This window comes from Xiphophorus hellerii, chromosome 23 (genome assembly GCF_003331165.1).
Source record: "Xiphophorus hellerii strain 12219 chromosome 23, Xiphophorus_hellerii-4.1, whole genome shotgun sequence".
Lineage (NCBI taxonomy): Eukaryota > Metazoa > Chordata > Actinopteri > Cyprinodontiformes > Poeciliidae > Xiphophorus > Xiphophorus hellerii.
The window spans coordinates 26,732,243-26,759,424 of NC_045694.1; the positions used below are offsets into that span (position 1 = coordinate 26,732,243).

Below are 27,182 nucleotides of genomic sequence, written 5' to 3' on the forward strand. Positions count from 1 at the left end.
GTAGGGCTGGACAATTAATCGATAACAATACATATCGCAATATCGATAGATATTTAACACCTGATGGAATACTCACTGAACGCCGCACAGAATTCTGGGTGATGTAAGAAAGGCTTTAGCTACTCAACTTCTAGCCTCAAGCTAAGCAAGGTGAGTTGCATTCACAGGAATGAATACATTACTAATAAAGCTCTAAACATGTAGCTACCTCGCTCCGCTGTCCAAGGGCTGCAACGTTTTTAAACTGAACACCGGTAAAGTCCGTGCTGTGCTGCTAGGAAGCCTTGACCTGTATTCTGTAGAATGTGCGCTACAGTCCAGAGTCACAAAGATGAAGAACATCTTCTTCCTCTAGTCAGGGGAATATTTCAGCCCAAAGTACTGACTGACAGAACGCTTAGCAAAGCTTCTATCTCTTGTTAAGAGATCTTGTGCGAAATTCTGTTACCCTGGAAAAATCAGTTCCCCCTGCGTCGGGAGCGCGCATTACAGCCAGAGAGGCGGATCTGACCATTTTCACGGCTCCACTCAGTGGCGCAAAAGGTGGCTATGCAGTGTATGCAACGCATAGGGGCGCTGCACTAGAGGGGGCGCAAAAACCACGTGGGGAATTTTTTTTCTAGTCAGCATTTTATGTACTTAACAGCTGTTTGTGTATGAAATGATCAATAACAGAGGAACAGCACTGATTAGGCGCCCCCCTCCCTGCCAGCCGATCTCCCCTCCCATACAGGTAGCTTGGGCAGCGGCCCTTCGACAACGCACTAAGGCGCGTTTTTGTTCTTTTAAATTTGTAGTAATGCCTCGACAACAGGGAGCTAAAGATGGGGCGCAGAAAAACCTCCGAGGCAGAAAATGGAAGAGGGGGAAGGATAAAGGTGTTGGAGAGACGAAGAAAAGCTTTTCAAAGTGGTTGAAAGACAGAAGGTAAGTAATGTCAGTGTATCAACAAGAGAGTTGTAAATATTCAGGTTAGCTTAAGCTAGCCAAAAATGACAGGCGGTTGTTGTTGTCCAATACAGGACGCGATTTATTCCGTATTGCTATAATGTCTGACAGACACACCAATCACACACATTTCAATAATAAGTGTAATAATAATGACCAAAACAAAACACGGGAAATATTAGGGTCCGCTAAATTGTCATTGTAAATAGGACCCCACGAACTGACGCTGTTGTCATGGTTACCTAGAGCCAGACACTACGCAGCCGCAGTGAGCTGCTATCAACCCGCCTCTTTTTAAACTGTCCACCGATTTTACACCGTCCTTAGAAGCAAAACCTCTGGCAAAAATACAGATGGTAGTGGGAAGACACAGGCTAAACAATCACAGTGAAGTTTAATAGGGGCATTAAAATAAATGTGTCGGTGACATTCAGTGGCCCACAGTGGGTTTGATGTCAGACAGAATGGGTCAGGAGAGGAACCGCAGACCCGTCCGAACCTAAAGAACCAGACATCAGTCTCTTCATCCCTCAATCATTTCCTGAGACCGAAAAGTAATATAGATGGCAATTTGAAGAACAAATCATATTAATAGTAATACAAATAGATTAATAGTAAATAAATAAATATTGTGAAGAGAACATTAAAAACGTTTGTTAGGATTGTGTAGGAAAAATGTTGATATCTTTTATAAATACAGTGTTTTGTGGTCAATATTATTTCACCATTTTATTAATGTGGGTTGTGTTGTGATTTAAACTCGACGGACCAAAAGCGTGTGAGCACACAAACAGGAAATCAGCCACACAGAATAATCAGAGTTTACTTTTTTTATTCTTATGAGACGCTTACCCTCACAAGCTAATTTGTTGTGGAGTGAATATAACCGAAATTATACAGCATCTGATCAAAAACGGACCCAGGTAAGATGAATGATGACAGTTTAATGAAGAAGACATGTCCAAAATAGTCCACATAAACCCAGGCAGCATGACTGAGCAGAGGCCAGGGCTCAACGCCAGTAGCAACTGGTAAACAGGTGGACAGAACTAAACGCTAGACAGAATCACGCTGGAACAAGACGAGGACCCGACAAAGACACAGAGACACAGGTGAGACTAAATACACAGGAGATAAACAGGGAACGAGACACACCTGGGAGTACTTGAGGGGAGACAGGACAACAAAGAGACTCAAGGACACAGAAAACTCAGAAATAAACACAGAAAAACACAGATCGCAACAGTACCCCCCCCCTCAAGGGCGGCTACCAGACGCCCAAAACAAGTCTGAAAAAAAAAACACAACAAGGGTGGGCGGAGGGGCGCTGGGCGGGGAGCAGAGTCCAAAAACAATAAAAAACTACCCACAGGGTGGGCGGAGACAAAGGAGGTGGAACCCGTGGGGAATGTCCGGCGGACGTCCGCAGCGCTGAAGGCGGGAACCACGGAGGAGGTCCAGCAGCCGTCCGCGGCGCTGAGGGCGACGGCAAGGAGCTTTAGGGGCCACCCAGAGGCGGCGACGAGGAGTCTCGGGAGGAGCACTAAGAGGCGGGGTCTTGGGAGGAGCACTAAGGGGCGGAAACTCTGGAGACTGACTCGGAAACTCTGGAGACTGACTTGGAGCCTGACTCGGAAACTCTGATGGGGCCGATAACCCACTAACCGGGGCCGGGAGCGGAGGCGGTCCGGAGCGGACCCTTGGAGCTGGCAGCGGAGGAAGTCCGGAGAGGACCCTGGGGGCCGGCAGCAGAGGAGGTTCGGAGAGGCGCCTTGGAGCCGGCAGCGTAGATGGTCCGGAGCAGACCCTTGGAGCCGGCAGCAAAGGAGGTCCGGAGCGGACCCTTGGAGCCAGCAGCAGAGGTGGTCCGGAGCGGACCCTTGGAGCTGGCAGCAGATGTGGTCCGGAGCGGACCCTTGGAGCCGGCGGCGGAGGTGGTGTTCCCGGAAGGCGACGAAGGGCCGGGTCCACCGGCGGCTCAGGTCGCTGTCTCCCCGGGCGGAGGTAACGGGGGGGACCGAATCCGGGGGGTGCTAATACCCGTCTCATCCCCTGGAAAAGCTCCCGCTGCAGGTCGGCGAGAGCTTCCGCCAGTGCCCTCTCCTCTCCGCTGGATCTCTGCCTCGGTCCGCTCTGTCTCTTTTGTGGGAACATTCTGGTCCTGGATAGCAGCTACCTCACCGATCGGTCTGGTCGGGTCCTTCTGTCATGAAGTGGTGTGGTGAGGAGGTGAGGCAAACGCTTGAGACCCAGGTAAGATGAATGATGACAGTTTAATGAAGAAGATAAGTCCAAAATAGTCCACATAAACCCAGGCAGCACGACTGAGCAGAGGCCAGGGCTCAACGCCGGTAGCAACTGGTAAACAGGTGGACAGAACGAAACGCTAGACAGAATCACGCTGGAAGAAGACGAGGTCTTCTCATTCTGGGAATGACAAAATACAACTAGCTAGAGAGACACAGAAGCTTTGTGGTATCTTGAAAGAAGTCAACATGATGTCAATTGAGAGACAGTCGCTGATTAAAGCAAATGAGGACCTGAAGATTCAAGCTATAAACATAGAAAAAGCTGCATTTGAAATAGACAAGCTGCTTCAGGAGAAAGACAAGGAATTTTAAAAACTGTTTAATGTAAATAAAACTTGAAAGGAGGATAACGCCACATTGAAGCAGATAAACACTGCTTTGGGTCAGAAAATCACCACCCTGGACCAGAAAATCACCTCCTTGGAGCAGAAAAACACTACAATGAAGCAGAAAAACACCACATTGAAGCACAAATACACCACATTGAAGCAGAAATACACCACATTACACAGGAGACTGAGTACCGCCAGTCTCCTGGACACCACCCTGGAGCAGAAAAGTAACATACTGGAGAAAGAAAAGACTGCCTTGGAGCAGAAAAACACTGCCAGGGGAGGAGAAAAACACCGCCCTGGAGCAGGAATGTAACACCTTAGAACAGGAAAACATCACTCTGCAGCAGAGAATCCCCTTTTTGGAGGTGATAAATCGCGCCCTGGACCAGAGAAACCATAACTTGGAACGGGAAAACATCAATTTTGAGCAAGAGAACAACGACCTGCAGCAGCACAACACCGACTTGAATCTGAGAAGAAGAACCCTGGAGCATGAAAAAAAATCCCTGATGCTGTCAGTCACTGCTCTGGAGGTGAAATCCACCGAACTGGAGCAGACGAGCACAGACTTAGAGGAGGAAATAAATACCCTGACAAAGGAAAACACCACCCTGGGGCAAAAATACGCTGCCTTGGAGGAGGAAAAAAGAGCCCTGGAGCAGAAAAACATTGCCCTAGAGCAGGAAACCATCGCCCTGAAGCTGAAAAGCACTGCCCTGGAGCATATAAACACCGCCTTTGAGGAGGAAAACACCAACATGCATCCTGAAGTGGACCAGCTGAACAAAAGGCTGAGGGACAGAGTGGAACAGCAGAACCAGCAGCCATCTGAAGAGGAAACCCACAAAGTCAGCCAGTTGGACTGACTTTGTGGTTTCAGACAAGCCACCGAGGCAGCCGTCTGTATTCAGACGTATGATCAATACACTTCTGAATATGTAGCCACCTCAACTGGCTCCTCTCAGGCACTGGCTTGAAAGATGGTTCTTCTAAATAAAGAAGTGTCATGAGGGCTCCAAGCTTCATGCTTGATTATCGGCGGCAGAAAAGCTTGAGGACAACAGGACTGCGGTTGGCAGTCCTGTTGTCCTCAACAGCTTGGCACCGCAGTCAAGCTCCCCTGAGCTTAACGCTTGAAATTTGTTGGCAGGAGAGGCAGGGCTTCATAGCAAGGCCCGTTGGTCTCCTGGCTGACCTCCAGGGCTTCATAGCGAAGCTCGTTGGTCTCCTGGCTGATCTACAGGGCTTCAATGCGAGTCCCGTTGGTCTCCTGGACTGCCTCCAGGGCTTCCTAGCGAGTCCCGTCGGTCTCTTGGACTGCCTCCAGGGCTTCATAGGGGGCCCGTTGGTCTCCTGGCTGACCTCCAGGGCTTCATAGCGAAGCTCATTGGTCTCCTGGCTGATCTACAGGGCTTCAATGCGAGTCCCGTTGGTCTCCTGGACTGCCTCCAGGGCTTCCTAGCGAGTCCCGTCGGTCTCTTGGACTGCCTCCAGGGCTTCATAGCGAGGCCCGTCGGTCTCCCGGCTAACCTCCAGGGCTTCATAGCGAGTCCTGTCGTTCTTGCGGCCTGCCTCCAGGGCTTAATATCGAGTCCTGTCGGTCTCCTTCCCGACCTCCAGGGCTTCCTACCGAGTCCTGTTGGTCTCCTGTCCAATCTCCAGGGCTTCGTGGTGAGTCCTGTCAGTCTCCTGGCCTGCCTTCAGGGCTCCATAGCGAGTCCCGTTGGTCTCCAGGTTCCTGCTCTGCCTCCACCAAGGTACTTGCTCCGCTGTCAGCGTCCCCCAAGGTTTCTACTCTGCCGCCGGCATCCTCCTAGGTTTCAGATTCTTTTGGTGTTCCTTAGTTGTTTCCATTTAATTCTGCCTTGTTTTCCACATCTGTTCTTCATTGGTGATTCTAATTAAGTTTATTTCTTGTTTCTAGTTATTTTTTTGTTTGTTCTAATTAGGTTCCTTTAGTCTACTTACTCCTTTGTGTTTGTATTTTGGTTATTTCCCCTTGTGATCCTCCATCCATCCATCCATCCATCCATCCATCCATCTTCTTCCGCTTATCCGGGGTCGGGTTGCGGGGGTAGCAGCTTCAGAAGGGAGGCCCAGACTTCCCTCTCCCCAGCCACTTCTTCCAGCTCTTCCGGGGGAATCCCGAGGCGTTCCCAGGCCAGCCGAGAGACATAGTCCCTCCAGCGTGTCCTGGGTCTTCCCCAGGGCCTCCTCCCGGTGGGACGTGCCCGGAACACCTCACCAGGGAGGCGTCCAGGAGGCATCCTGACCAGATGCCCAAGCCACCTCAACTGGCTCCTCTCGATGTGAAGGAGCAGCGGCTCTACTCTGAGTCCCTCCCGGATGACTGAGCTTCTCACCCTATCTCTAAAGGAGAGCCCAGCCACCCTACGGAGAAAACCCATTTCGGCCGCTTGTATCCGCGATCTCGTTCTTTCGGTCATGACCCAAAGCTCATGACCATAGATGAGGGTGGGAACGTAGATCGACCGGTAAATCGAGAGCTTTGCTTTTTGGCTCAGCTCTCTCTTCACCACGACGGACCGGTACAGCGCCCGCTTCACGGCAGACGCTGCGCCAATCCGCCTGTCGACCTCCCGCTCCCTTCTTCCCCCATTTGTGAACAAGATCCCGAGATACTTGAACTCCTCCACTTGGGGCAGGACACCCCCCCTGACCCGGAGAAGGCACTCTACCCTTTTCCGGCTCAAGACCATGGCCTCGGATCCTCCAGCAGTTGGAAAATAAGGGAATCTAAAATGATTGATTGTGTATTGTGAATGTAAAGACATATTTTTCTTTTTTAAAAAAGCCATATTTTTTTGGTTTCTTTCCTAGATCCAGTGTGACATGTGTCTGAGGTGGTTCCATCAGGAGTGTGTGGGAAGCCCAATTGAAAAAACTTATCAGTGCTTCGCGTGTTTGCCTTAGGTTCCTGAATTTGCTGGTGTATGTACGTTGTATAATGGTTAATAAATTACATTTTGAAAAATATGTTTGATATTTATCCTTACAGGACTTTAATACAAGGTAGTTATGGAAAGATAGTTTAAATTCCAAAGCCCCTTACATTTGTGAAATGAAGAGCAAATGTTTCCAAAGCACAGTTAAAGAGTTGCTGGTAAATTAATTTATTCCCATGTTATAGAGTGGGAACAGATTATATCAGGTGGCTAAAATATTTGGTTCCCCTCCTTTAACTTTGGCAAATAATTTCAGGCAGCTGAAATATCCATTCTCTCCTCTCCTCCCCCGATAACTTTGGGAAATAAAAAGCAACTGTTTCCAAATTCTCAAAAAATGTTATGTGTGATAGCATGTAGTATAGTAGAAATTTCCTTAATCCAGTAATCTGTCATATTTTACATTAGAACGGGATTTATCAGAAAGTCTACGCTCTCATCTTTTCAGGCAGTCTTAATTTTTGTGCCCTGCTATCAGCCAGCTTCCATCCTCTTATATCAGCAATGAAAAATTATAAATACACACTACGTGTTGGAAAACTGTGTTTGGTGACTGACTTTTATTTGTCAGACTTAAGTGACCAAAGTTGGAAAAAGAGCGATTCTCTTGGCATTTAAAATAACAACACAAAATGGCGTAAGAAGACCTCGTTTATTTATTTTACAATTTTGTTATAGCTTCTTTTTAAAACAACAGCTGCCGATTAAACTGAATGTCGCAACCTTGACATGATTATATGAGTTGTTTTACAGAGAAATTGATCAGAGGAGCCGTGAAAATGGTCAGATCCGCCTCTCTGGCCTCAATGTGCTCTCCCGACGCAGGGGGCACAGATTTTCACAGGGTAACAGAATTTCGCACAAGACCGGTTTTAATGAAGACACATCTCGTCACGAACTAAGCCGCAGCACCCCCCCACTGTACATTAATGGGTAACAACCTCTATTCAACTTTTAAACAGAACGGATATTTACACTTTTTTGTTTGTTTTACGTTTTTCAGCCATATTTTCCAGCCCTAGCATTCAGGTACTGCAAGTTTCTCCAAACTCCAGGATGTCGCTTTTAGTTGTTAGAAGCAGAGTTGTCTTTATCTGGGGATATGGGACTCTTTAGCACACCATAATGTGGGCTTACAAATTGCTAAGGAGAGAAGAAAAACATCAGGAAACAACAGCAACACCTTGGAGAAGCAACTGTTTCTGTCCTTCGATCTGGAAAAGGCCCATTTCTAATTTTCATTCTACAGTGAGAATGATTTTTCACAAGTCGGAGTTAAGATAGCCTCCCCGCTGTTCCAGCAGATATACTGAAAGGTAAGACCAGGGAGAAGTAGCAAAAGAAATGTCAGAAACTATAGGTTTTACTCAGTAATTGTACCCTATTCTTGACATCATTGTGTCCATTTTACAGAAAATGCTAGCACGTTGAATATTCATGACAGGACTGTTGGCTAAAAACTGAATAAATATAGCTTGTTTGGGAGAATTGTAAAGAGAACGTAATTTCTCCCTTAAAAGAATGAAGTTGCAGAAGAAGCACAAGACAGATGGAGCAACGTCCTCTGAACACATGAGACCGAAACAGAGACTTAAAGAAATAAGGAATCTGTGACGCAGGGGCGCAACTGCACACTTTCTGAGGCGTACGCGAACATGTCTTCGGCGCCCCCCGCCCCCACGACATAAACTTGTACAACTCACTTTTAATTAAAGTATCAATAATAATAAATGAACATATATGTGATAAATTGCTGCCTACAGGGGAACTGAAAAAGAATGAAACAAAAAACTGCAATATTTCATCATTTAATATATTTGAGCCAAAGAGCCGCTTCTGTTAGCCTGTGGGCTGCAGGTCTGAGGCTTTTTGTTAGCATGTTTTCTATCATTCTTATAGCTTGATAGGAAGCCTTATCCAAACTGGCAACCCACATTAATAAAATGGTGAGATAATATTGACCACAAAACACTGTATTTATAAAAGATAAACATTTTTCCTACACAATCCTAACAAACGTTTTTAATGTTCTCTTCACAATATTTATTTATTTACTATTAATATGATTTGTTCTTTAAATTGCCATCTATATTATTTTTCGGTCTCAGGAAATGTGTAGCGGCTAAAATCCTATATTTTAGGCTACTGGTTGTTGTGCTTGAAGGCGTTGTTCTTACGTGCGTTCAGTAGAGATTCATCAGGCCGATCTTTAGTTTGACTTATAAAAAGGTCATTTATTGAACAGAACAATGTCCATTGTTTGCTACTTCAATGTAGCTACACGTAAATTCGACCTCAAAACCTAAACCAAACACAGTGGAAAACTGTTGCCTCTTCCCACTAACAACACCTGAACAGAATCACCATTGACCTTAAATACCCATCCCCCATCAGACACACAGAACTCAAAATGAAATTCGCCCCCTGGTGGCGATAAACACAGAAAAGGTTAAATGGCTCCTACACGCCAGCCCCTAATTGCGTGTGGCAGAAGACATAGCAATTACTAATCTTAAATTAAAGGAGCCACAAATAAAGATATGTCTAAATGTACATAAGAGGCAAATCAGGTTTACACATTCATTATTCTACCAGTTTAACAGTTTGTAGCTTCACATAACAGACAAATTTTTGTTACAGGTCTTTCAATAATGTTCGTTTTTGTTTGAAGATGAACCACTCGCACCAAACCCTTTTTATCTGGAAAAGTTTTAATAACTTTCCCTAATATCCAAGACCCTCGAGGTGTTGTGGAGTCCATAACTACTACAACATCTCCAGGGATGAAGCACCTTTTTTTCTTTATCCATTTTTGTCGTTCTTGTAATAACGGTAGATATTCTCGGATCCAACGTTTCCAAAAGAGGTCTGAAATGTATTGGATTTGTTTCCACCTTCTTTTAGCGTAAAGATCTTTTTTGTCAAAGAGTCCTGGCGGAAAAGCTGGTTTTCCCTTCAGGAGCAGCAAGTGGTTGGGTGTTAAAGCCTCAAGGTCATTGGGGTCCTCTGATAACTTTGTGATGGGACGATCATTAAGTATTGCCTCTGCTTCACAAAGCACAGTGTGGAATCCTTCATCGTCCAACATTTGTTGACGAAGCACTGAGTGCAAAACCTTTCTGATCATTCGAATGAGGCGCTCCCAAACCCCGCCACAATGTGATCCAGATGGTGGGTTAAAACTCCATTTAATCCCTTTGTGTGCCATGGCCTTCTCAATTCTTCCATTATTTAGAGAGGCTAGAGCTTCTCGTAGCTCTCTTTCTGCTCCTATGAAATTGGTGCCATTAATGCCACATATTCCTGCCGAAACTTCACTAAAACCCCCACCAATGAGCTAGTTAGGTTAGGGCCCTGTAAAAGCTGACTGTTAAGCGAGACCCCTTTATACTCTGCTCCACAATCAAACAACACACGTAGCTTATGGTTTTGTGGATGGTATACACCATGATGTGGTATATACCACACCTTGCCTTTCGCTGTAGTCAGCTGATGCTGTGGAACCCTTTCTGCATGTCCACTATTAATGGCATTAGTCATGAAGTTTGTGTACTCTTTATGAAAATTTCTATTCTTTTTGAATTTCCCTTTCAAACCAAGTATACGCTGCAGAGCAACAGAAATGTTGTTTGGCATAAAGAGTTCTTCCCTTTTGAAAGGCAGCTTCAGTTTGTAATGTCCATTCTCTAGCTGCGCAGAGCGATCCATTATGTCTAGGAATTTTTGTTCCTCTCTTGACATTTCCTCTTGTTCTGTAAAGGATTTCTCAGTAAAGTCATAGTTGTATTGGCTCGTCAGAAGCTCTTCAATTTTATCAACTGTAGTTCTGTTGACATGAACTGAAGGGTAGCCATTTTCAAGATCCTTGTAACCTTCTGCTGAAGCATTTATAACCCATCCTAGGAGGCTTCTGATTGCATAGGGCCCTTCACCCCTACTATTAACCACCTCCCAAGGTTCCATTAGTTTAGATGCATTTGTGCCCACTAATAGGTCTACACCGGCATGTATACGAGGAAAATTAATGTCCCTTAAGTATGACCATTTTGACAGCTCCTCCTTACTGATGATATTATCGGTGGAAACTGGCATTTCTTTTTGTGTAAACACAATGGGAAGCTGATAGAAATGGCTTTCATTTATTTCTGAAATCTCCAGCCCTTTAATGATAGATGTTGTCATTGTTTTACTATGACCCATTGTACGGAGATGAATCTGAGCCTTTCGACCTTGAATGTTGAGTTCATTAAGAAGTCTTTCCGAGCAGAACGTATCAGTGCTCCCTGGATCCAGAAAGGCGTATGTTTTAATGATCTTAGTTCCCTTTGAACTTTTCACTTTCACAGGCAGGATGGGAAGAATGCCTTTATGGTGGCCAGCCCCAGTATGACCACAAGTAGAGGAAGTTTTACAGCCCTTTTCTGCCTGATCCAACTCTTTCTGATGGGGTTTTTCCTTCTGTCCAATGTGCAAAATGCTGGGATGCTTTTGGTTACAGTGTTTGCAAGCGATGCGCTTATCACAGTTCCTGCTTAAATGTCCTGTATCCAAGCAACCAAAACATAAACCTTTGTCTTTTATAAAGTCTAGTTTTTCCCTGTGTGACCTCTTTCCTAATTGTCGACATTGTTCCAATACATGGCCATCCTGTGTACAATACAGACAGGATGAATAATTCGATTTGTCAACAACGGTTACTTCATTTTTGAGAGACGGCATGCTACAGTCATCTTTAACAGAAACATGGGTGACAAAGCTGTTTCTTTTAAACTGCGACTTTATTTGAGGTTTGCTAGGTCTTATGATTCCCCTAGCAGGTTGTAAGTCCTGTATATCTCCAAAAATCGGATCAGAGATTATCCTAATCTGGTGTTCAATAAAAGCAACAATATCTCTGAAACATGCTCTTTGACTAGTTCTCTCAAAAATCTCATTTGCCTTTGTTCTCCATTTTTCTCTTAGTTTAAAAGGAAACTTTTGAACCAAGATTTTCATGTTAGCTGGCATGCTTAACTCATCCAAATACTGCAGTTCCTTCATTGCATTGCAGCATTCACGAAGGAACAGTCCAAATGCTTTTAATGCTTTAGCATCTTCACCTTTAATGTTGGGCCAACCAGTGGCCTTTTCCATGTAGGCTGCAGTAATATTAAACTCATTGCCAAAATGTTCTTTGAGGAGTTCCTTGGCCGCTGCATATCCTCTTTCTGCAGTCATATGAAGGCAACTACGAATGAGGTCTCTTGGTTGCCCCCTGGTGTACTGTTCAAGGTAGTACAAACAGTCTCCTTTACAACTGGTCTTGGCTTCCACAGAATGTTCAAAGGCTTTCATAAAGGAGTTGAACTGTAAAGGATTTCCGTCATAAATGGGAATTTCTCTGTATGGCAGTAACTGGCTTGTTTGCATTTGAACCAGAAGAGCTGTTATGTCATTCTGTTGTTTCAACACATTGTAGAGGTCTCCAGCAGGTTGACTTTGATTTGATGGAAGCAAACTGTTTTGAGTGGTAACATTAGGATTGGAGTAAATACTAGAAGCTTTAGAAATTTGAACAGCAGGGGGAGCCGTTTGTGACACCAAAGTATTGAAAACAGAGTCATCCACCTGAGGTGGAATATGCTTTTCATAGGTTGTGTTTAACTCTAACTCAACCTCTTTATCCCTCAGCAGTCCAGCATCTTCTTGAAGCTTCTTTACAGGTTTGGTAACCAACTGTGAAGCTTGTGAAGGTAGTAAAGTAGGTTTGATCTTGGGTCTAGCACCCTTTCTAACATATGAATCCATTCCATCAGAATGCTTAGATGTAATGCTGCCTTTAGTGCTGCCCTCTAGAACCATTAGCTTGGCGTTAGCAGCAGCTATTTTGGTGTCCATCTCAAGTTGCTCTTTTCTTTTCTTTAACAAGTATTCCTGCTCCTCCAGCACATGCTTCTCCTTTAAAGCAGCTGCACATGCCAGGAGTGCAGCCCTTTCTGCTTCTGCTTTTATTTGTTCAGAAAGCATTGAAGATTTGCTGGTTGTTATAGAAGAACCCCTTTGACTCCCAGCTTTTCTAAAAGACCTTAGGGAAACATTTGAAATGCTGTCATGAGGTTCAATCTGCAGCTCCTCCTCCATCATGATCATGCCACCACTGGCAGCCTTTGGTTCAGCTTCGTTATTTTTACTCTCATTTTCTTTAATATCATCAGGCACACTGACTGAGCAATCTTGAGCCTCAGCCAACCATTTATGAGTATCAGCAACAAAATCATGAACATTCAACATTTTAGCTTGAAACCATATGTCATGCTTTTGTGCTTCATCCACAGGCAATAATCCCAACAAACCCTGGTGTACCCTTTGTGTTTCTTCAGACAAAACCAAAAACCGTTTAAATTCTACCTTAATGTCATTCACACACCCTTTGTCATTTTTCAACACTGTAATAGTTTGTCTTAATTTTGTGAGCTTATTTAACTTTGTTTTTCTTTCACTTTCTAAGTTACTGATTTTCACCAACAAAGCTTTGGCTGTTAATTTCACTTTTCTTTTTTCAGTCTCCCATTGAGGACTTTGTGTTGGACTTTCCTCTTCACACATGATGTTATTATGACCCTCCTGATCCAGATCAACGTTTTCCTCTTCTGCCATAATGGCCATTCATAGATATCAGCGCTGACTCACGTATCCCAATGATGCGTTGGCCGGCACTGATAATCTGCGTCCCGAGGTCCGCTGCTACGAATCTCAGTGGCTCCAATAGCTCGATCCATGCAGCTCTGTTCCCAGCGTCCGATGTCGATCGCTCCTCTGCGGTTCCGGTTCCGACGCCTGGTGTCCCGATCGCTCCTCTGCGGTGTCGGTTCCGACGCCTGGTGTCCCGATCGCTCCTCTGCGGTGTCGGTTCCGACGCCTGGTGTCCCGATCGCTCCTCTGCGGTTCCGGTTCCGACGCCTGGTGTCCTGATCACTCCTCTGCGGTGTCGGTTCCGACGCCTGGTGTCCCGATCGCTCCTCTGCGGTTCCGACGGCTCCAATAGCCTGCGTCAGTGCGGCGTCTTTGCGGCTTCGTGCCTCCACAATGCAGAAGAATCGATGGATCTTCCAAACGAGGCAGTTTTCCACCTAAATGTAGCGGCTAAAATCCTATATTTTAGGCTACTGGTTGTTGTGCTTGAAGGCGTTGTTCTTACGTGCGTTCAGTAGAGATTCATCAGGCCGATCTTTAGTTTGACTTATAAAAAGGTCATTTATTGAACAGAACAATGTCCATTGTTTGCTACTTCAATGTAGCTACACGTAAATTCGACCTCAAAACCTAAACCAAACACAGTGGAAAACTGTTGCCTCTTCCCACTAACAACACCTGAACAGAATCACCATTGACCTTAAATACCCATCCCCCATCAGACACACAGAACTCAAAATGAAATTCGCCCCCTGGTGGCGATAAACACAGAAAAGGTTAAATGGCTCCTACAAAATGATTGAGGGATGAAGAGACTGATGTCTGGTTCTTTAGGTTCTGACGGGTCTGCGGTTCCTCTCCTGACCCATTCTGTCTGATATCAAACCCACTGTGGGCCACTGAATATCGCCGACACATTTATTTGAATGCCCTTATTAAACTTCACAGTGATTGTTTAGCCTGTGTCTTCCCACTATCGTCTGTATTTTTGCCAGAGGTTTTGCTTCTAAGGACGGTGTAGAATCGGTGGACAGTTTAAAAAGACGCGGGTTGATAGCAGCTCACTGCGGCTGCGTAGCAACAGTCTCTAGGCAACCGTGACTATTTAGGTCCCGCAACGACAATTTAGCTAACCTTAATATTTCCCGTGTTTTGTTTTGGTCATTATTATTACACTTATTATTGAGATGTGTGATAGGTGTGTCTATCAGACATTTATAGCAATACGGAATAAATCGCGTCCCGTATTGGTTCAATACGGGGCGGAGACAAAAACAACCACCTGTAATTTTTTGGCTAGCTTAAGCTAACCTGAATATTTACAACTCTCTTATTGATACACTGACATTACTTACCTTCTGTCTTTCAACCACTTTGAAAAGCTTTTCTTCGTCTCTCCAACATCTTTATCCTTACCCCTCTTCCGTTTTCTGTTTTGTGCCCCGGAGGTTTTTCTTCTGCCGCCCCATCTTTAGCTCCCTGTTGTCGAGCGCATTGCTACAATTCAAATTTAAAAGAAAAAAAAAAAAACGTAACGCGCCTCAGCGCGTTCTCGAAGGGCCGCTGCCCAAGCTACCTGTATGGGACGGGAGAGCGGCTGGCAGGGAGGGGGGCGCCTAATCAGTGCTGTTCCTCTGTTATTGATCATTTCATACACAAACAGCTGTTAAGTACATAAAATGCTGACTAGAAAAAAAATTCCCCACGTGGTTTTTGCGCCCCCTCTAGTGCAGCGCCCCTATGCGTTGCACACACTGCATAGCCACCTTTTGCGCCACTGCTGTGACGTTATTGTATTGCAAAGATAACATTATCATCAAAGTTTTCCTCACTCCGTAGGATGACCATATCAATTTATTTGAGTTTTAGTATCTTGATTACTAATAATAAGAGCTTAAACTAGAGGGAAAAAGTTATTTCAACTGTCCAGATATACAACTGTCAAACAGTTTTGATGCATTGCACTTAAAACATAGAAAACCAAATATGTTTACCTCTGCAATTGTGGTTGTGATCTGATATCAGAACACAAATGCCTCATACTAACTGTAGAGCATGGTGGTGGAGGAGGTCGTTTTGGAGCCAAAGGACCTGGGCACTCTGCAGTCATCCAGCAAATCATGCATACCAAAGTAATTTGGGTTCAGCTGCAAGGCGATCTGTTAATCACCTAAAGCGTGGCCAAAACTGGGTCATCAACAGGACAATGATCCCAAAACGCAGCAGCAAATCAACAACAGAAGGGCTGAAAATGGCCCACTCAATGTCCGTCAGTCCTCAACCTGACTGAAATTCCGCTGTGGAAAGCCATTCAGAAAACGACTACTTCAAGACGAAGACTCTAAAGGTAGTGTGGAAAACAATCGAACAGTTAGGTGTAGTTTGTGCTGACGGTCATGGAAATTTTCTTTTTACAATAAATGTATATATATTTTCCTTCTGTCATAGCTCCATAGCTTCCAGTACAGAGGCAGACTTTTTTTTTTCGTTAAAGGAGTTTCTATTCTGTCATAGTGCTGTGTTGCAGTGAGACCCAGGAAGCAGGAAGAGTTGGAGGCAGAGATATAATTAAGAGACTTCAATGAAAATAAATACAAAAACTTGCAGGCGGGTACAAAGGGATACAGGCGAGGAACTGACAGGGTAGCACAGACAGGGAACTAGGAAGCAACACAAAGCTCAGGGAAACAGTAGCAGGAAAAAAAATGGAAGAATCCAGCAGTGAGAGACTGAGAATGAGGAGCTAAAATACTGGGGAGCTTAATTACTGGACAAGTGACAGGTGACTGATTGATAACAGGGTGCAGCTGTGAGGGGAGACCAGTCAGGCAGGCTGAGGGAAAGAGACCGATGAACATGAGAGAGGCTGAGGAGGAATAAACAATAACCAAGAGAAGAGGGCTAAACACTAACCTTAGGAATCCAAAGATAAACCAAGATACTGAATAAAATAATGAATTAACAAAGGGAGGTCTAGGCTGAATATAAAGAAACAAGGAAATAATAAAATATACAAACAGAAGGAACCCAAAACCCAAACCCACAATGATAATGACAAACACAAAACTCTGGCATTGGATCCTAATGCAGGAAGGCGGAGAAGGTAAAGGGAATAAAACCCTTGATGAAATTAAAAATAAATAAATTTACAGTAGAAGGTGAACTGGGAGAGTCAAACTGCAGCCCTTTGTGGCAGCTGTCCTGCAACTTCTAGATGCCTCCCCAGGTGGTACTGCACACCTAAATATTTGAATCAGATGTTCTCCCTCTCCTCCCAATAACTGACATTAGCTATGTTTCCATTGACTATATAATTGAATTGAGAAAATATATTTGCTTAATGGAAACGCATAAATTTAGAAAAAAAACAAGTTTTTCGATAAACAGTTTTTGCAGTACAGAGTGAGGTAGTTTTTTGGTTGTATATCGAATGTAGCGTATTTAGCTAAAACTGCAATGAAAACATGTGAACAACAAACAGATGTTGCTACTGAAAAATTCACTAAAACATGAAATTAACACCGAATGGCACAAAACTAAACCCAGAGCGACCCAACAGAACCAGAAAGTTTTTACAAAACCCAACACCAACATTTAAAGGTTAAAAAAACAACAACAACGATGTAGTCAGCACTGTTGGATATCTTGACACTGCTGCCTATTCATCTGACAAGTATTGTATATAGAATGAAGATTCTGAGAAAATAATAAAATGAATGGTTGGGACAAAATGTCGTGGTTCCACCTCGATGTCGCTCCTAGCTTGCATTCATCAAGAAAATATTAATAAAACTTGCATCATTAGTTGGAGTCAGGCTATTGTTATTTCAGATTTTCTTGGAATTGCATGATTTAAAATCTCACTTCTAGTGGAAAAAGAACAACTTAAGAGCGTAATGACATTCAGGTGAAACCCACAGAGACGGAGCAGGGAATCGATGGTGCGGTAAACGCGTGAGGGCGGGACTGAGGCGAGAGGGTAAACATACAGGAGAGAGCACCGATCGATGACAAGAGGTCAGGAAAACAACGAGGCATCTCTGTTTGTATTTTTCTCCTGCAACATCACTGTCATCGCTGCCAGGACTTCCCTTCTTGATACTTGATTGTTTGTTTGTATGTTTCTCACACCCATTTTTAACAGTGGCGTCTCTGAGTTTACACGCTTCCCGCGTCTCCCCTAAGTTATGCTAATGCATTCTAGTGATTTTGCTAGCTAAGCTATTCCATCTCGGCTGTTTGTGCTTGATTAGCCTCATTAGCCTTCACTAAATGAACAAACACAAGTTTACAGACAAATTCTGTGTTAAAGATGACAACAACAACAACAAAAAAACCTACATAGATTACATATTTGTATTCCAGAAGCATGTAGAAAAATCCAACTGACCAACAAATCAATTTGAGTCTCTTTATCAGTGGAGACGATTTTAGATATTTCCAAACGACTTACAGGAGAAAAATCCCCAGAAAGCACCAAGGCAAGCAGAGAGAGAGCAGGAGGAAAGTTTACTATATAATTAAACATAATTTGGGCTACTACTATCTGTAATTAGCATCTCTTCTAGTTATCGCGAAGATTAGACGCAGAGGACAGGGAAGGGAATGAGTTTTCTCCAGCAAGATGTTAAATTGGGGGAAACAAACTTAGATATTGGTCATTTTACGTTTTACTAGTTTTACCTTATTTGAAAGGACTTAATCTCTTTTTTGGTACAGAGAATTGAAAGTTAGCGTACGTTTCCTCTACTCACAAACAAAGGCACAACTTCAAAACCTAATCTGATCTGATTCCTTTCACGTGACACAAACCAACACAGTGGAGCAAATCCGTACGAGCCGAATCCAACCGGACAGACGGATTTGATTTAATCTGATTGTAAACATAAAACAAGACTACCTATTTCAGATTATAATGAAATCTGAAAACGTATCTCAGTAAGGAAGCCTAGCACGACTTTGCTTCAATCCCCAATACAGAAAAAAAAAGCACAGGCTAAATTATTTAATAAATATTAGGGAATATCTTTAGAATCTGACATTATTGTTGAAGTATGAATATGGAGAAAATAAGTTTTAAAAAATGACAGTCTCTCATTGTAACATTTTGCGTTCCTAGGCAAAACATTTTTCCGTCACAATCGTTTGCAACACCCATAACTTTTCATTACTCGCTAATGAAAAAACACCTGACGAAATTCATGTTGATTCATTTTCATGCAATCTTCTCAACTGGTTAGTAGTTTGTGTGTGGTTTACCTCTGAAAGTTGTTCCATTGCTCTGTGTGACACACATTCAAGAAACTCCATATATTTACGTTTGTGATTGTAAGAAAGAAAATGCTTTTTCCTCACATGCCTCTGAAACAACCAGTCGGCATGGCGATGAAGTCTGTTGGTTGTCATGGAGACGTGATGTCCTCACCCCCAAAACACTGCTGTTTTAGAGATTTTTTTTAACCCATGTTTGTTTTTGGGTTTTTTTGTTTCCTAAAAGAAATGTGTCACATCATATTTACGCCCCTGGAAACAAAACGTTGTGGATTACTAATTTGAAGTTCCTTGAGCGTTTGATCAACTTAATAAAAGTAAAAATGCACAATTGAAAGATTATTTAGAGTGTCAATCATTTTGTCAATCATAGGATTGTTAAACAAAACACACACACAAAAACTCCTAAAAAACAAAGTAAAATTAAGATTATACATTGGATTGTCAAAAATGTCCCATGGGAGACTATGCTGTTTCACTAAAAAGATGCGTTTCTGTACATCTTCACATCATCCATTTCAAAAAAATGAGAAATGAATATGAAACAAGTGGGTTACTTCTAGAGCCACTGCGTTAAAAAGCACCTGTTTGATGTCACAAAGCCAGTAAAAAAAATCTCAAGCAGTAAAACGTTTCGCTGATCCCTCTGATTTTGACAATGACATTAAATTCACTTATTAAAAAAAAAAAACTGGCTGGGATGTTTTTCCACATCCCTGACCTTATTGCTGGTAAAAATCTTACTTCATTGCTCCTCTCTTTTGAGACAGCTGCTTTAAAAATAGGCGCACCGGAAATAGCCCTCTCCGCTCTCTGAGGATGCCTCTCCGGAGAGGCCCCCGGACCATCGGCCAGGTTTCCGTCGCCGATATGTGGGCCAGAACGTCACCGACATCTGGACTCAAAACCTTTTGTGGAATCCCTTCAGTTCTTTTTTAAAAAAAAGAGGAAACAGCTGGAAAATAATTTGGGAATCAGCATTATCTCCTATGTAGGGCACTTTGCAACCAATATTTCACGATCTGAAGTTGTGTCAGAGTCTGTTTTTTTGTTGGTGTTCTTTGTCCTGCGACGTCTATTCGTTTAGCAGCAGTTTGGGCTTCTCTGGCTCATTTCCTGTGTGCTGTGACATCCATGCGCGTTATCTAGAACAGTGTGCAGGTCTGTTTATTTGTTCTCCTTAATCTGTGCTCTAAATCATCTTGCTGTAATTGGGTTGTGCAAGAGCAGACTGGTTTTTACTCCCAGAGCGTGGCGCGTTATTTACAAGGCTCTAATGAATGATGATCTCGCAGTATGTTTAGAATCCTCCGATGACAGCGCAGCTCCTGGGTAGAACATGTGAACACTTTCTGCACGTTGTTGATGGACTTTTGGGGCTGCCGTAGCAGCCTCTCTGTTCTTTGAGACACGGTTTGCTCCAAACGTCTCGAGAGTTTTGTACCCTTTTCGTTTTGGGTCTGAATGCCAAACTCTAAGGGAATTTTATGGATGTTTTAGACTGGCCCAATCAAAGTCCAAGCTGAATTCGTATTGACAAAATCAGCCGTTCACAAATGTTGTTCTCTATTCAGACTGACCAGATGAGTAAAGCCGGTAGACCCATAAAGACCTGTAGCTGAAGGTCCTACTCTACTGTTGTCCAGACCTTTAGCCCTGGGGGCCAAAACTGGGAATTTACCGAGGGGGCCACAAAATTAATTAAAATAAGAATGAAAAATAAACATTTTTTTCTTTAGTTTGACCTGCTCAAAAATAAACACAGATTTTAGGAAACCTTTGTATTATGAAAGTGCCAGCATTATGGAAAAAAAATAAACTTTTTTGAGCTTTACATAGAGTTATAATGTTATTTCCTCATCAAAAACATACCTGGAGTGTTACTTTGTTTCCCCCAGGAACGTTTGAGGGATCCCTCAGTCTCCATGGTAACCATTCAGCTGTGCAAAACGCCTATGTTTACCTAGCTCATCCTTCGAGGGCAAAGCTCCTTATCTGCGCTACATTTCCAAAGCTTCCAAGATTCCACTTTACAGAGCTGCCCTTCTCCGCGACTCCCCACTCGGCTCCTTCAGACTAGCTAGCAACAATTAGCAAACACCTGGTGAAACTGAGCTCAATATACGAGCTGCTTCTCAGTCAAAAGCTGGTAAAAACGTTGTTAAAGGGTTATTAGAGGAGCCATGTTGTGAAAACTTCCTGAGGGTGGAGTTTAAGAAAGAGCAGGTGCTTCTTAAAGAGACAGAGGCCCAATTTCTAGGTGCTAAATTAGCAAGTCAAATTTATTTTAAGTCATATTTATACTATACGTTTACACTATGTGACTGGAAAATACATAACACTGCCCCTTTAAAGATCTAAAACATAAAAAGGTCTTCAGACTGTTGCCTAATTAAAAGGAAAGATTAATTTCCCAATTTTTGGGGGCCATCAATTATTTTGTTAGCCAAAGTTTTACCAGTCTTGGACTTGTACTCAGTCAGGGGCAGAAAAAAATCCTTTCAGGGGCCACAAATTGTCCCTGGGCCACACTTTGGACACCCCTGTTCTGCATTATGTTGACTCCGCAGGGTTGAATAGAAATACATGACAGACATTTCAAGGTTTAACTTATAAAAAAACAAACAACAAAAAAAAGCATAGAAAAAGAAAAAAAACATGTATCATTTTCATTCTCAATATTTGTGAAAGTACTTTACATTTGCATTCCATGATTTTGATTATTTACAATATTCACATTCACATTTTGAATATTAAAAGTTGCAACATCTTGTTCCGTTGGCAGATTAGGTTGCTTATGACTAGTACTCTTTTTAAAATCAATATTAAGGGGCTCCTACATCTTGAGAAGCATTACTTGTGAGTTAGTTTCATCTAGAAACTAGACCAAAAATACTTGGTAGGATTTTGTGTTTTCGCAGTGGGTGGTCAAACCAAGAAAACAAGATGGCAGTCATGAGACACAGTAATCCCCAAGTAACAGCAAGATCAACACGAGAAACTTAAAGACGAAACAGAGAGATTTTGAAAGGCGACTCCTTCAGTGTTGTCAGCGGTCATCAGAGCTTTGTGATGCTGTGACCCAAAAGGTCAGAACTTTCCCTCAGTAGATTTCAGAACCAGCTTTTCTCTGCTCAGGACACTGTAGAACCTCAACTGCTCACAGACTCCCAGGTGAAGACGTATACACTTGAAATCCACACGCCTACGTGAAAGTGAGCCACACAAATGTTGGAGGTGTGGAGATCTTCCTCCCCCACCCCACCTTTTTTTTATGACAACCCTCCAAAGACAAAGTTCTGTGGGAGGCAAGTTTGAAATCTTGAAAAAAAAGTTTTTGATTGCATTTCTCATTTGGAATAACAACCCTATAGTGGAATTAGTAACATTTCTGTGGAATGGACCTGTGTGGAAAGCAGCCCACACTTAGACTGCAGTTGTTTGGGAATCATTAGGCATGAAGTGCCTGCAGCACAAAGTGCTTTCCATAAATTGGGCCATACCATAAAAAATAAAGACTCGAAAACAAACCACACAGGACAAAAAAACTCATTAATGGCAGGGCATAAAATGTATTGAATCATCAAAAAAGGGGGGAAAAAAGTATATAATGACAGTAATTCGGGAACATCAGTGCAACTGAGTGAGCCAGTTGGAGATGAGTGTGCCTCCTGGTGTAACGATCCGATCTGAGACCAGTAAACTCATCCAACAACCATTCGTCCCGATTCCCAGTTGCCACTGTGGCGAGTGCTCTGGTCTGCAGATGGTAAATGACGCTCTTCTGTTTATGACGCCGCCTTTTCAAAGTCAATCGCATTATCTCCTTAATCCCATTACAGGACAAAACAAATATGTGAGCGTTCATGGCAGCAGATCATCTCCGCCAGAGCAAATAATAGATTTAGAGTGATTGGTGGCTTTAAATAAACGTAATTTGTGGGCCAAGGTGAAAGAGCTCATTATACTTTGTCATTACAAGTTTATTCGGGTGTTGGATCCAACGATACTGAGGCAATTAACTTTCCAGGCTCCATAATTCACCAGGGACGTGCACAGACAGAAACTAGGAGGCGCTAGAGCACCTGAAATTTTTTCCTCTGGACAAACAAAATGGCTCTTCTGAATTTTTGGTTCTGTTTTTACAGTGTATTGTAAAAGTATGTGTTGACAGCAAAACCTGAGTGAAGTTGCCCCCTTCTTCAAATCAGAGTAAATTGGTGTCAAACGTTTGTGCAGCAAAAATTTTCGTTTGTGCCGCTATCATTTTACAAATATTAAAAAATGTTTCTAGAGGTCATGAAAGGTCAACCAGCCCACCTACTTTCTTCAAATCAGACAAAATTCTTGTCAGTCAACTCGACTACGTTTGAGCTGGTCTGTGCAGCAAAAGATTTTTGTTTGTGCTGCTTTGGTTTTGAAAACATCAATGAAAGTTTAAAGGCCATGTTGGTTTAGTAAAAGCAGGAGGGTTGGTTGACGTTTAGAACCTTTAAACTTTCATGAATAATTTCAAAGTTAAAGCAGCACAAACAAAAAATGTTGCTGCACAAATGTAGCCGAGTTGATTGACACCAATTTTGTCTGATTTTAAGGTAGGTGGGTGGGCTGTTTGACCTTTCATGACCTCTGGAAACATTTCTTAATATCTGTAAAATGATAGCGGCACAAAAGCGAATTTTTTGCTGCACAAATCTGAAATCAGAAAAAGATTCACGTCTTTTCATTTTTAAAGTTTTTGTTACCACTATGGAGTTCTCTGTTCCTCTTTAAGCCTTCATTCTGTTGTCAGTTTTCAGGTAGACACTAGGAGGTGCTATAGCACCTGTCTTTTTTTCTCTGGATGAAAAAGTGCCCTTCTGAAATCTCTTTTTTTTGTTTTATGACTTATTGTGTGTGGCTCAATTCAGCACATGACTATTGATTTAAAATAGGTTTGTATACATGATGTTGTAAAAAACAAAATTTGCACATTACTAAGGTAGGCGGTGGTTCCACGTGTCGCAGCAGGTGCCCTTTTTCCCTCTTCAACACTGGCCCCCAAAAATGTTTGTGCACGCCACTGCAATTCAGTATATGTTGACTGCAACTGCTTCAGAGTGAGACTTAATACGTTTTTATTTGGAAGCAACAGTCAGCAGTGCTCATTAATTGTCTAATAATAGTAGAAAACACAAGAGTCACAAGAGTAGCCTAAACAATGCTACTGAAGTTTCACATTTCCTTTCATTTTAAAAGTTTGATTAATATTTTTCAGGTCTCTGCTTCTTTTTAGGCCTTTTATTTTGCTGCCAATTTCCAGAGTGCATTTGTTTTCCCCCCGCACAAGACCAGGCCTGCGTCTGCTAACGAGTTTTTAATTACGCTTGGATTAATTCTGCTGGGACCGAGCCGAAAATTGTGGACGGAATCCCCCCTCCACTCAAATATCCAGCTGCTCTCTCCCAGTGGTAGACCTGTAAGTCATTCACACGTTCACCGGACGTGCAAAAAAAAATAAAAATCAGAACAAGTGTTTATTCACAAGAAGAAATACCACAATAATGAGGGTTGTCTTAACCTCTTTTTTTTTTTGCCTGTCCGTTTTGTGACAAGAAATCCTAAAAAAAAAATTTAATCACAGAGTTGAATCTAATTTTGCAATTTAGTGATTTATTCACCGTATTGCATGTACTAAAAGTATATAATGAACCAAAACGATATCTTTCTTGTCCAGAGTGTAACACTTCAGTAGTGTCTGTGGAAAACAAACAGCATTTGAGAGAGAAAGGATCAACTCTTATATTTTTTTGATGCCTTGCGCAAACGCTGTAGCAGCTCCAAAGTCAGTGAAGTCAGTCCAACAGTTCATGTTCGGCTGTCATGGCGACAAAGTGTTAAACTTGCCCATGGCTAGTGGAGCACTTCAGTTCTTCCATAACTGCACCAGAACGCATCCACCTCTGAGAGACAGACCCTGTTTCCTTCCTGAATGGTACGTAAGCTGGATGTTTTGATATTATTTACTATACATTTTTGAGCAGGAGAGTGTGGGACCGTCAGGCAACCAGAGGTTTTACTAAAAGAAACTCTTCTCTCCTTGACTTTTTCTTGGATTTCCTTTTAAAGAAATGGCCAAATAAGGGTGCGCTACCTGAGTGGAGTTGACCCCTGCCCCCCCCCCCCCGCACTCTTACCTTCTTCAAATTAAAACAAAATTAGTGTCAAACATTTGTGCTGCGTTTGTGCAGCAATCGTTTGTGGCGCTATCATTTAAAAAAGTATTAATAAATGTTGCCAGAGGTCGTCAAATGTCAGCCCACATTTACAAAATCCGATGAAATATGGTGTCAATCAATCAACCGTGCTACTTTTGTGCTGCAAAATTTTTTGTTTGTGCCGTTGTCATTTTTAAGCTTTTTTTTTTTTTAAAGAAAAGGTTTCCAGAGGTAATGAGAAATCAACTTGCCCCTTCCCCCAACACGTTAACAAAATTGATCTAAATGAATTGTGCTGTGTTTGTGCTGCTAAAATGCTAGTCGAACACCAACTAATACCAAATTTGTTTGATTTTGTAACTGTGTCAGGGACTGGTTGACCTTTGATGACCTCTAAAGGTGCCAGAAAACATTTACTAATATCTTTAAAATGATTGCAGCACAGACGAAACTTTTTGCCGCACAAACCTTTTGCTGCAAATTTTGTTTAATTTGAATAAGGTGGGGGGGAGGGCGGGGTGACAACTTCCCTGCGGTTATATAGCCCTTCATAAATACTTACTTACTGTAAGCTAACTGCGAAATTTTGTTTTTTTTAAATCACGAAATGTCTCTAAAGCTATTTTACATCTTGCCTTTCAGCCAACATACACAATTTTAGTAGTCCTAACTAGAAAATTTCTGAAGAAATTTAAACGGGGCCTGCCAAAGTGTGCCTGTCGGTTGGCACACTTCGTGGGCGTTCTGATGCTACAAATTAGCATCAATGCTAAAGTAAGCTACAATGTACTCAATAGCATGTGGAGATTGACAAACATGTTGAGTAACATGGACTTATGCCATTCAGTATGTAGAAATTAGTGTACAAGTTAAAATGAGCCAAACTGCTAACATTAGCCAAAATGCTGTCAGTAGCATGTGGAGCATCACTCCATTCAGTGTGCTAAGCGTGGCTAATAAATAAGAAAAATAGCTAAAAGCTTCTTTGAGGGAAAAGGCTAATGCTAATGGGGGCAGTGAAATGCAAAGGTTTGTGCTAATGTTAACTCACTGTCTTGCGCAGCAGGGCAGTGCAATAACCTGAGAGAAAAAAGATAGTAAAGGCTAATATTAGTTAGCACTACCCTGAGAGGAATATTTAGGCTTTTCTTTTGAAATTCTGTTACAAAACTTAACGCGGTGTCACTGTTGCTCCCCGTGATTAAGCTCATAATTACAATCCTCTGTACTGAACAGCTCTCTGATAGCAGACGGTGTCCATAAACAAGTTTACTAAATATTGTACAATAACTGAAAACAGAGATGTAACTTCTATCATGAATATAGATTAGCCAAAAACCCTCCAAATTACAATGAAATACTTCTACTTCTGGTGGGCGACGGAAGTAACACCCTTAATCGTTTCCCCAGTAAGCCTCCCAGGAATAAGGTTGATAGAATGTTCAATTCCAATGGTATCAATGACATCAGCCGTTATGACGTCACTCTATGATACCACAAAGGAATCTCTCTCTTGAATGTAGCTCGCAGACAGAGTTTTCTCAGACCTGTTCCACAGTTCTATCGCGACAGATCACTCTTCAGAGCACGTTCGAAATTAATTGAAACAAGCGGGATATCGATTCCAGATATTACACGCCTTTCAGAGAAGCAAGAATTTACCAAAACATCGACATGAAGCAACAACAGATTGTTTGTGAACATGAAGCTTTTCCAGCTGAGCTTTCATGGGTCGACATGATGGACCTCAACATCCAAGTCGACTACGACGCAGTCATTTCTTTTGAAGATGACAGCGACAGCCCCATTAAGCCGGAAGATGAATCAGTAGAGATCCAGGGGGAATCAGGTCCTTCTGGCAACTTTGAGAGTCCAACATCATTGGAAGTCAAGCAGGAAACAACTTCCTCTGCTGGCTTCGAGATTACCCCCTCAGTGGAAGTTGTGGAAGAAACAAGCCAACACGTCATCGATCTCACAAAGCAGGTAGACGATCTTAAAAAAGAGTTGCAGAGTAAGATTTTTGATCTCCATGAGGAAAGAAACCGAAGGATTGCATATCAGGCTGAAGTCAAATCACAGCAGGAGGAGATTCAAAAACTGCAAGAAATGGTAGTAAAAGAACATCACCTGCGAGTCAAACGTGAACATGAAAGAAACGTGCCAGAGATTAAAGATGTGTCAAAGGTTTCTTACTCTTCCAAAGTTACAGCCGACAAGAGCATCCTTCAACAGCTGGATTACTTCAAGAGGGAGGCTGAAAAATATGCCTCCCGCAACAAAGGTCTGATAGAAGTAATGGTTGAAGAGTACAGAGTGAGACTTAAATACGAGGAGCAGCTCAAAAGTCACACAGAGCAAGCTTCCAAATTCAAAGCCCAGGAGGAGATGGTGAAATCTCTGCAGGGTCAGGTTGCAGACTTGAAGGTGAAGTTAAAACTTGCTCTGGCAAACAACCGTCCTAGAGTCTTCACCCAACCAGAG

The 27,182-nt window shown here is 42.7% G+C and overlaps 1 long non-coding RNA gene across 1 annotated transcript; it reads left to right on the forward strand.

Moving 5' to 3' along the window:
- Positions 1–460: 460 nt before the first annotated feature.
- Positions 461–16,469, forward strand: LOC116713915 (uncharacterized). The gene is made up of 3 exons (XR_004337947.1): positions 461–793; positions 6,683–6,687; positions 16,457–16,469. It is a non-coding gene; the product is annotated as an uncharacterized LOC116713915 (long non-coding RNA).
- The last annotated feature ends 10,713 nt before the right edge of the window (positions 16,470–27,182 follow it).